The following is an 11,151-nucleotide window of genomic DNA, read 5'->3' on the forward strand; positions in this document are numbered from 1 at the left end:
GGTTAGATTTGCTCCTGAGAGGGAGATAAACGCAGCATAAAGCTTGAGTGTGCCAGTCAAGTATGTGTTAAAGAATGTGAGACAAGTTTGTTTGTGGTCTCGTCAGCCTGCAGTTTCATTAACGTCCTGCCAAATCGTCTGGCACGCCGAGGCGCAGCGGCTCCGGCGGCGGCGGCGGCGGCGAGGCTGAGGCGGGAAAACACCAGCCTCATCTCAGGAGGCGCGTGGAGTCCGGCCAACGAGGCGCCGACGCTCGTCCCATCGGCTGAAACACAAGGCCACGGCCGGCCGATCGATGAGGCCCGATCCAACACACCTGTTCATTCACAGGTGGGTCACACACACACAACGCACACACACGCTTCATTTTCTTATAGAAACTATATAAGGCGCTCCTCCTCCATCAGCTGGGAACTCGATCTCCTCCCTGACGATTTGCAAGCCTCTCACATATAAAGCGGATGCTATTGTATAGAGTATCTTCCCTCTTTTTGTACCTGGGTGGGCTCCTGACAGTTTTTAGCATCACCATTTACAATGTTCCAAATGCTTTTAGAAACACTGACTGTCACGGCCTTGTGCTGAATAATACAGCTTTAGAGAGAGCAAGGGAATTTTCCTCAGGGCACAGGTGTGCTCTGATAGTCTCATAAGCCCCGGGCAGCACAAAGAAAGGAAGATGCTTTCTTGGTGAAAAGGAATCGGGATGCACAAGGTGGAGAAACAGATCAACAATGGCTCCTTTGTTTAGGTGTATTTGGTTTTGACCTTCAGACAGAGCTTCAAATAAATGCGACACCGAGGGGGAAATCAAAAATCCCGATGACCCTGAATCTCTACACCCTATGCTGGCTTGGAATGAATATAACTGATGGAGAGAGAGAGAGAGAGAGAGAGAAAAAAACAGTGTAATACATTTATCAGACGGAGTGTGCCGGTGAGGCCTCTCCACAATCGGCAGCACCAGCAGCCGCAGTCACTTCTCTTTATGCGCTCGTACCCTTGAAGACAGAAGTGCTGCCTACATATACCTATAAATGACAATAAAAAATACATAAGCAATGGGCTGTTTGCCTGTCAGGACTGAACGCCCGCATGTGTGTCCTGCGGATGTAAAGATGCCTTCTGTCCTAAATAATCCTTTACGAAACATGAATAATTCATGGCAGCAAGGAGCGGAAAACGACTCCTTCGCACACAGACGGCGCTTTTGACTCCAAACAGAGATAATGCGGATCGCCTCAGACTCCCTTCACCTGCATTTGGTCCGTTGAAAGGAGCCTGAGATGGTCCACAGACTGCAGGTCAGGAAAATTCAACCAGCCTGCTGGGGAAAAAAAAAAAAAAAATCCCAATAATAACCTTGGTCTAAAAGGAAAGGATGAGACCTTTATATACACACAGCTCAGTACATTATCACATCTGTGGGATTATGCTCCAGAATATCTGAGTTTCAAATGGCAAATCTCCCGAGCAGCGCAGCCTGTGGAGCGCCGGGGGCTCAGAGAAATCCTGCCTGTCCTTGTGTGTCACTTACCAGCCACGGGAAAAGAGTTTCCCCCCCCCTTTTTTTTTTTTTTTTTTTTTTTTTTTTTTTGCTGATAGCGCAAAGTGTCTCCATGAGGTTAATGCCTTATGTCAGATTCTATACTAACTGGCACATCAGAAAGCGAGGGCCCACCTTTACTTTGCCCATAAAAGCATTTTTTTAATTTCCGTTTGCTACAGCGAGGTTCTGAAGCCTCGACGCAGCTGAAGAGCTGACGACAAGCTTCTCGCCGGGTACTAGAGGTGTAGTGGAGAATCCTCCAGGATTCACCCTGTTTTGTCTGTTTTCCCTTCATTTTATTAACTACACTTCAGCAATAAGGGGAGCTGGAAAAGTGAATTGATGGGAGGATGGAGGAGGAGGCGGAGGAGGAGGAGGAGGAGGAGGAGGAGGTGATAAAGAAGAAAACAAAACAAAAAGGAAAGCAGACAAGGAGTGCCAGGCTCTGAAAACTGGCATGCTGCAGTTGTATGTCAGTCACCTAGCAACGAGTCCTCCCCATCACTTACCCCCCACTTCCCCGGCTCCCGCAGCGCTCTCTAATTCAACAAATCTGCTCCCGATGTATGGCTGCTCCTCTAACAAAACGCATTCTGCACGAGGGGCTGAGGATGTGGGCCTCCGCTGAACACGCCACTCAGCTGCCCATTGACCAGCGGGGCCTTTCTCTGCACACACTGAGGAGCGGCGGACAAAGACCCTGAAAGCAGGGGCAGCTCCACAGAGAAAACATTTGCTTGTAATTGTGTTTGACTGCATAATGAAAATGATGTTCTTTTTTAATTTGGGCTTGTTAAGGCCACACTATTTTCCTCTGGTCACCCGATTATTGTAAAGAACCAACCCCTCACTTGCCCTATGGGGCGCAGGAGGGGGAAATATTGAAAATGGTCCAAAGACCTCCCCACTCTTTACTTTAACCCCTCTTGTGTTTCAAGTGTTCGCTGGTAAAAACATAAATATGTAGACTCTGTTCATTACAGGATGGGAGAGTATGCTAGAATGAGTTTCTCTCTGCCTTGTTTTTTTTTTTTTTTTTTTTTTTTTACAGAGAAAGGATAATGACAGCACGACACACACACACACACACACACACACACACACACACACACAAATGGGAGCGCAGCCATGCTTGCCCTGAGTTGTGAAGCATTGAGAAGGTTAGCATTCCTGCTCCTACTTCAGTAAAGCAGACCATTAGCGGGAGCATCGGGCTCGCACCCAAAAGAGTGCTTCAATGGACACATTCACATCCAGTGATTATTTGCACTTTTTAGCCCCCAATTTCCTGTTTTATTAACGTGTGTTTTCCACATTCATCTGGCTTCCCCCCCCCTTCCCTGCTCACGGCGCCGCCGTGGCAAAGGTGAACCGCATTCAGGTGAGTGTCTCGGCCCGGAGCGGAGAACATTTAAAACACTCTTTTTGCTTTAATTGTGGCGTTATGAGTCTGCCCTGCGCGGTAGCTTCTGTCCCGTGAGAAAGAAAAGCTTTCCATCACCTTCTCCAGATCATATTTATGTTCCATCACGTTACATATGATTTATGTCAGCCGCTGACGCGTCTTTGAATCCCTCAAGGTTCCCATTCAGCCCTCGTATGGACATCTTTTCACCGCTTTAATTGGTTTAAGTTGGGGTCCCGTTTTCACTTGTCCCCAGGAAATGGAATCATAAAGCGTGACTCCGCCGAGAGGTCACAGGTACGCAGGAGCGCGGCTGACCTCTGCTCACTGATATTCAGGCGGAGCTGTAGGTTTCTCTCCGCGAGGCCTCACTGGATGAAGGTTGGCTTGTGTGTCCCTGATGGTAATGGTGAACACCTTTTTTTTTTTTCTACAGGTGCACCATGAGAGGCATTCATGGTCCTGACTCGTGTTATTAAATCTCCCGGCATTTATAGAATTTATAGAATTATGTATTTATCTCTCAGCATCATTTTCACACAGACGCTCACCTTCCTTTCACTGCCGCTTGGAGGATCGTCGTATATTTAAACGATGATATGGTTCAAACCTTCACTCAGTGGATTGCACAGTTTCTCATGCAACGCCTGGCTGCCAGTTTAGTTTAAAACTAAAATAATCTCATTTAACAACACTGAATCTGGTTATTGAGTGAAAATATGTTCTTTATGTTAGCTTTGTGGTAATTTTACAGTGTGTTGGACATTTTTTTAATTTGGCTAAAATAGAGCCAGTGGATAAATTATTCAATTTAATTTCCGGGAAACATTACAAATTGATTTACAGGTTTAAAAAAAATCCTTTTTACCATTGTTCCAGCATTAAAATGTGACACAGGAACCAGTTAGAACAGCGCGGGGTCAGGTCTGGGAGGCATGAAATCCGTCTGCCATCACGGAGTTGACTCAGTCAGCTGCAGGAAGACGTATAGGGGGGGGAAATGTACGAAGGCTTGGCTGCAGGGACTCAGAATTCAAATGTTAATGAACCTGCATATTTATGATTAAAAAAAAAGGCTGAAAAGCCAGCCGAGGTGGCTGACGAGCAGGCGCACGTGCCATCTCAAATATTTACACTGGAAAAACATTTTAAATGTGACAGAGAATTAAAACAGCGAAGCACGTTTAATTGAAGTGTGAGCGATTTGCAGAGGCTTTTAAAAAATGACCGTAAAGTTTGAAGAGAGTCACTCTTCGGTGTAAACGACGAGGGCTACTGTGTTCCAGCTGCACACAATGATGAACGTGTACATGTAAAGCAGAGGAGGAAGTCCCCGCTCACCTAATGCAGTGAATTAAACAGCCGCTAGTACTTCATGGGAAAATCCTGCAAATGTAATATTACTGTAAAGCAGTCCTTCTCGGTGAAGCGCTGCTGCTTTACCTGGAATGACTTCTAAATATCACTACAGAAATCTGTCCAGCGCCACAGCTTCAGTCACTGACTCTCCTAACAAGCACAAAAACGCTCCGATCACTTTGATTATTGTAATATTTCAGGGCAGTGTGATGAATTGCGAGGCCCGGCTGCTTCGCGCTGCTGTGAATCGTTCGGCTGGATAACCTTGAGCTCCAGGCGGCCGGTCAGGATGGAACAATCCTCAGAAATGTGCTGAAATGTGTTGGAGTTTTCCACCACTCCGTGAAGCAAACCGATAAATAAATGAATGGAACATGAAGTGATGAGAGTGAATTACAGATGGGAGGTGTAGCCCCCCCTCCCCTTTCTGATAAATGATTTAAAGCACAGAGAGGTTTAGAATTCATCTCAGCTCAGTGATTAAAGACACTTCGACTAACATATATACACAAAATAAGTGCTTTTTTCTTTTTAACCATTTCACATGTTGGTAAACTGAACGTTTCTACAATTCATCTTTATCATTGATAAATATGTTCAAAGCAGCGGTGTCAAACATCTGGACCGTGGGCCAAATACTGGCCGCTCGATGCTTCAATCTGGCCGCAGAGATGACCTTGACAAAAACAAACAAACAGTAAACGCTATGCAGAGCTTGCTGATAGGAAGCAGCAGCAGCACACTGAGAGGGTGAAATTTAACAAAAACACGCCGAAGGCTGCAGAAATCCTCTCTTCACAAAATTAACCTGAATGGAAATACTGCTATAAAGAAGATTTACACCTTTCTGCAGATTTGGAGCTAAAAAAAATACAAAGTCTGGTCATTAGTTGCATTTATTTTGCTCTGAATTGATGATACGATTTTTTTTCTTCAATATTTTTCAGTTAAACCTCATTAAAACTGTCAGAATGATGAAAATTAACTTGTTTTCCTTTGTAATTTCAAATATGGTTTTAAGAATTAAACAGCCCGGGTCTGTAAAGAGCCAGATACGTCTGAGGAGCCGGGTTTAAAAAAAGCCAGGATGACTAAAGACTAAAGAGTAGTTTAATATTCCAGGTCAGAGAATAAGAGTCCAGGTCTGCCTTGAAGAACTGAGAGGATTCTGTAGTTCTGGACGAGTTCAGGGAGCTCAGATGTGGATTTAGAAATCTATATTTTTAACATCAATTGCTTCTTTTGACAGGATGTTCATTAAAAACTAAATACTGTCACCTGATGAACTCGTGTGATTCGCTAATACTCCTCAGATTCTGGATGTTCTTGTAGTTTGAAATAAAGAATATTCCTATAAAAGGCATAAATTAATAACATAATAATCTTATTTTGTCTGAATTAAGCTGGAAAGTTTTAAATTTGTGACCCTCAGAGTGACAGCCTGCCATGAGATAGATGTCCTCCTTACAGGTCTGAGGGCTCCTGGGTGGAGGGGCCGTGCAGGTGTGTGTGTGTGTGTGTGTGTGTGTGTGTGTGTGTGTGTGTGTGTGTGTGTGTGTGTGTGTGTGTGTGTGTGTGTGTGTGTGTGTGTGTGTGTGTGAGTTGGGGGGTTGAGTGGAGGGTCGGCACTCACTCCTCTCGTGACGAACACCAACAACTTTCTTCATATTGTTTTCCAAAGTGTCAACAAGTGAGCGTCCGGGACGGCGAGGACTCAAACTCTGACCCCAATTAAACAGATTAGGTGTTGAGATGAGGGGGGGCCGCGGCGGCGCTCAGCGGCCTGTGGCAGGGGTCACGGGGGCCTGACCTCTGGGGTCATGCTGCTGAAACCCCTCGGGGAGGTGACGGGTCTGCATGGCGCTCAGACTGACGGATGTTGACCCTCAGAAACAATCCGACCAGAAAAAGGCTGAAGTCAGTTTGAGGTGATTCATACAGGAGTGTTTCTGAGCTGTCGAGACTCCAAACTCCTTCATTCATTTACACCTCTTTATATCTTTTTGTCTTCTTTATTTTGCAACTATTATCAATATATATGAATTATTTGGAATGCCTGTTTTTTTTTTTTAAAGTAAAGTGTTTCTTTTATTCTGATTCTGTAATTTATTGTAAAAGTTTGACATTAACCTTCAGTTCCGGTTGAATTAAACAATTTGAATGGATTAAGTAAAGTTATAACTTGTATTTACTTTTTATTTTCAATGACTTCACTTAGTTAATAGTTTGAATATTTAGTTCTTGTGACCTTTATGAAAGGAACGAAAGTCGGATTATTTTGTTTGAAAAAAAAAAAAACCTGACAGGTTGCAGCGTTTCAACAGATCAAATCAAACGAAATATGAACACAAATGAAAGGAAACCTTTTTGGAGAAAAAAAAAATACAAATCGACCAACTAAAGCATTTTCTACAACATTTTATAGACTATAAATTAGTTTGAAATCGTGTCTTCTGTTATTTTGCGTTATGCCAGGCGCCAATAATCACTTAATTCAGCAGAAGATGAAAAGAGGCGGACAGAAATCAATGCAGGTGTTAATAGTTTCATGTGTCCTACCTGGATGTGGAGGACAGGTTCATCTCTCAGCATGGTGCCAACAGGAGGAGAGTGCGGCCTCCTCCTCCTCCTCCTCCTGTTTTCCTGATTCATTCCTCTGTTGTTGTGTGTTTTCATGTTAATTGGCAGCAGTTGAACTGCGAGCCGTAAATCAAGAAGTGCAGAGTGTATTAATGAGTCGGACCACCCAGGAAAACTCGCCCCTCCGCACTTTCTGAGCGCCACAATGCGCGGATCCTCGAGTGTGCCATGCTCTGAAAGGCATGAATGGACCCTCACAAGAGCAGTGCTCCCCCGCTGCCACGGCTCCGGCGGGCCAATGGCCGCCAGAAGTACTGATTAGAGGAGCTCACAGAAAGGTGAAGTATTCCGGACAAAAACAGATCATTTTGTGGGATGAAGTTAGGCGGAGGTGGAGAAACTTCCAGGCTCCACATGCGTAAAAAAAAAAAAAAAAAAAATGAAAACGCAATTAACCCATTAATACCCACTGACTTTGGGATTAATACAAAATCCATCAATCTTAGGAGGGGGAAAAAAAAGGTGTGGATTTATGCTTTTTAAGACTATCAAGGGTTTCACAAAATGTCTGCAGTTTAATAAATTTACTGAGTAATATTCCCATTTTATGCATACAAATTAAGACTTTTCACTTTTAAATTCAGCAAATAAAAGGCGGAATTTATGTTTTGAAGAAAAGCAACAACAGTAAATAAATAAATAAATGTATCTTCACAGGTTCGTTTCAACCCCCCCAACAAAAAAAAATCTAGCTATAAATAAATGTTGTGTTTTTTTCCCTCCATAAGAGCAGATCCTCAGCACTGAAAGTAGGGCTATAATTGTCTTCCATTATGAAACCGCACAAAGCTAGACCATTGGCTACTAAAATACCAAGGTTAATCTTGATTAAATGTCTTTCCAGGGCACAAAAAGCATGTTTTACATAAAACATCCTTCAAGGGGATTAAAGCATGATGTTGGAAAAATATATAAAATATTGCTGATGGCAAGGCCAAGCATCCCAACTCTCAAATGAAAGGTATCAAAGAGATTAAAGAAAAACCATTACAAATCAACATACCGCTAATATGCCTGCTTCTGCCTTATTATCTTCCTTCCCAATTCAAGTCACACCAGCAAGGCAGAGCTGCAACTTTAATATTTTCTCAAAGTACATTTCAACATTTTTGCATGAATGGTGATCAGTGCATATGCTGTACTTTAACATTTTCCGCCTTTCTAAATGCTGTTCATTGTAAAAAGACAAGTTTTGTAGTCACTTAGAAGAAGCTTACAATAGGTTAAGTGCTGTTTGGAGAAAGTCCGGAGAGAATTACATTATCCTGCAGCTAACATGAAAAAATATTGCCTGTAAAGGTGAATTTAAGTTCATTTAAATTCATCCCGCTCCCAGAATTGAAGCCTCAGGCGACTGATCGCTGTCAGATGTTAATGTTTATTAAAGCAGAGATGTGCAGTTTGATTGAGATGTGTAAATGCTCGCGCAGGGCCAGCTGTACCACGGCTCTCCTCTGGAAAGGTCCCTCACTGGCCACTTTTGTTCTCCCACACACTCCAAAACGCAGCATCCCTCTGCAGACTGGAAGGAACGTTTCCTCCCACACCTGTTGATGAATTGTGTGTGTGTGTGTGTGTGTGTGAGGCTCAGACGGGGCGATAACACACTCTTTATACAGCCGCACAGGACCAAAATAGTAGTTTCCTCACATGGATGCTGGTGAATAGGGAAACCCTTTTCACCAAAAAAAAAAACACACACAGCAAAGAGGTTTGAGGCCAAATTAGAGTAATGGTCATTGACAAACAGAAAATAATTCGCAGTTAGGGCAGGAAAGTCATAAGATGGCTTAATGACGGCCGAGGGGGGAAAAAGAGGCTGCTTGTGCTTTGTGGCTGGTGTGTGAATGGTGCCCAATCCCCTGCCAGCACCGGCTGCCCCCTCAGCCGTGAACCCACGCAGTTTTATTATCGTCACAATATAGAGGAGCAGCTCAGGAAGGCAGGTTTCCCTCCGCCGGCCCGGCGCTTTCACACCCGCTGCCAAACTCCTGAAGTTCCCCCCGCATCTCCAAAACATACACACTGTTGATATGTGAGGACCGACACACACATACACACACACACACACACACACACACACACACCTGTGAAAGAAAATCAATGGTGTTTTATTTAAAACTGCCCTTTTTTTCACTCTATATCAAACGCTGCCTTGAGGACGCATCATCCAGGATGATATGTGGACCAAAGAAAAGACAACAGGAGCGAGGAGGCAGGGGTTTGTGCTGAATGAAACGCGCCTCTTGCTGATGCTGTCTGCAGTTCCAATTACATGTAATTGTCATTACAAGGCTGAAAAGTACTACGGCGTGAAACTACAAGTACGCTGTGACCTTACTCTTCACAATGAAGCCATACTGATACGCACGCAGCCTTCCGATAAAGAAAACTCTACGAACTGGAATAGTTGTGGGTTATTCAGCAATTTCTTCAGCGTGTGACTTCGCCTTTGTTCTTGCACTATGAAGCTAATTAAGCTCGACAAATGAACAGATTTTTTTTTTCTTTTCGTTTTTTAAGTATTAAAAATCCCATCTGGAGCTTGATGAGAAAATTATGGACATTTTTGGTTTGAAATAAAAAAGAAACGTGTTGAGTGTCTGAAATGGACTAGAGAATGGAATAAACCAGAGCTGTATCTCGCCTCTTGGAGAGGATGCTGTGGCTTCCAGCCAGGAGCAAACCTTTCTGTCTGGAGTTTGCATGTTCTTCCTGTGCATGCATGGCTTTCTCTCTGAACACACCAGCCATGTGACTGTGGCTCATTCAGCATCTGAGGAAGCAGACGTAGTAAATGTTGGAGGAGCGCCGTTAAATTTGAAAGAAAGTGCAGCAGAAACACGATGAATTCCTCCATCGTTACCGAAAATCTCTTCTCCGCTGACGTGGCTCACAGGAGCAGCAGCCAAGGGTTTCAGGAAAGTTGCGTTTTCCATGTTTGCACAGAAACATAGAGCAGAGCAGTTCCGAGTGCGACGGACTGCTCGCCTGTGCGGGTGGAGCTCAGGGTTCTCTGACGACAAATGAGGAAAATTTCAGCTAAAAGAAAAAAACTAGCAAACAGTTTATCTGGTTCATCTGCAGGCAGACTGCCTTCAGTCTGACGTCCTGCTTTGTTGAACCAGTTCCCACTGAAACGCGGCGACTGAGGACGCTGAGACGTGTCTCCAGAGCTCACGCCTCCTGACCTTTGCCTTTTGTCCACTCCGGCCGGAGCAGAGCGAGATCGGCTGCAGTGACGCTGGAGGTCGGCCGAGAGACGCAGAGGGAGATAAAAAACTGGGACTTAAGGCACTTTTATCACTGCCGTGTCACATAATATAACATAGTATAATTCCACGATGACCTACGACAAGAGAGCTTTCATTGACCTTCACGTGACAGAACAGGCACTAGAGTGACAGCTCGGGCTTTTATTCACGGAACACAAATTTACACACAGAGCAGCGTTACATGTGAGTCACACACCAGCGGTTGTTCCTCGCGGTCCTCCGGGCCTCGACCCGAAGGTGTACAGTACAGCTCCGTGTTAACTCCTTCACTTTCAGCAGCTGGTCCAACACTCTGGCGAAACACCAGGCAGGCCGTCCTCGCTTGGTACAGATTCAGGGTTCAGACCAGCGGCTGGTTCACCGCAGTGTCAAGAAAAAACAGATGACTGACTGGATCCCTGGAAGACAGAGGTGGACTCTCGGGCTTCTCTGTACAATTATTGTCTTTCTATAGTAATTAACTGCAGGGAGCTGATTTTAATAGAAATGTGGGCTGAAGAGAAGAAGTGAACAGCAGTTTCCTTCCACAGCAGGAAAAGCCTGTCAGCCCTTCAAGAAGCTGCTCAACCGTTTATCAGAACAAATTTTATGTTTGTTCGGACAAATTCATCTGTTTAAATGATCCAAAGCAAAAAAATTCAGGTTTATTTTTGAGATTCTGAAGTCACTTTAAGTCTGCTGTGAGGAATTTAAGTCTCTTTTAAAGAGTCTGCTTCTGTTTTTTTCTTTTTTATTGTTTTTTTAAGGAATGTGGGTTTGTGTTTAAGAGATCTGATCAAGTTCGAACGATCCTGGATGACTTTAAAAAGCCTATTTGAATCTGTTTTTAATGATCCAGGTCATGCTAAATATCCAGGCTTCACTTTAACATTCATTCTGGATCTGTTTTAGGGGTTCTTCTTCTCTCTGAGAAGACGCACGCC

The sequence above is a fragment of the Salarias fasciatus genome, chromosome 19 (genome assembly GCF_902148845.1).
Source record: "Salarias fasciatus chromosome 19, fSalaFa1.1, whole genome shotgun sequence".
NCBI classification, from domain to species: domain Eukaryota; kingdom Metazoa; phylum Chordata; class Actinopteri; order Blenniiformes; family Blenniidae; genus Salarias; species Salarias fasciatus.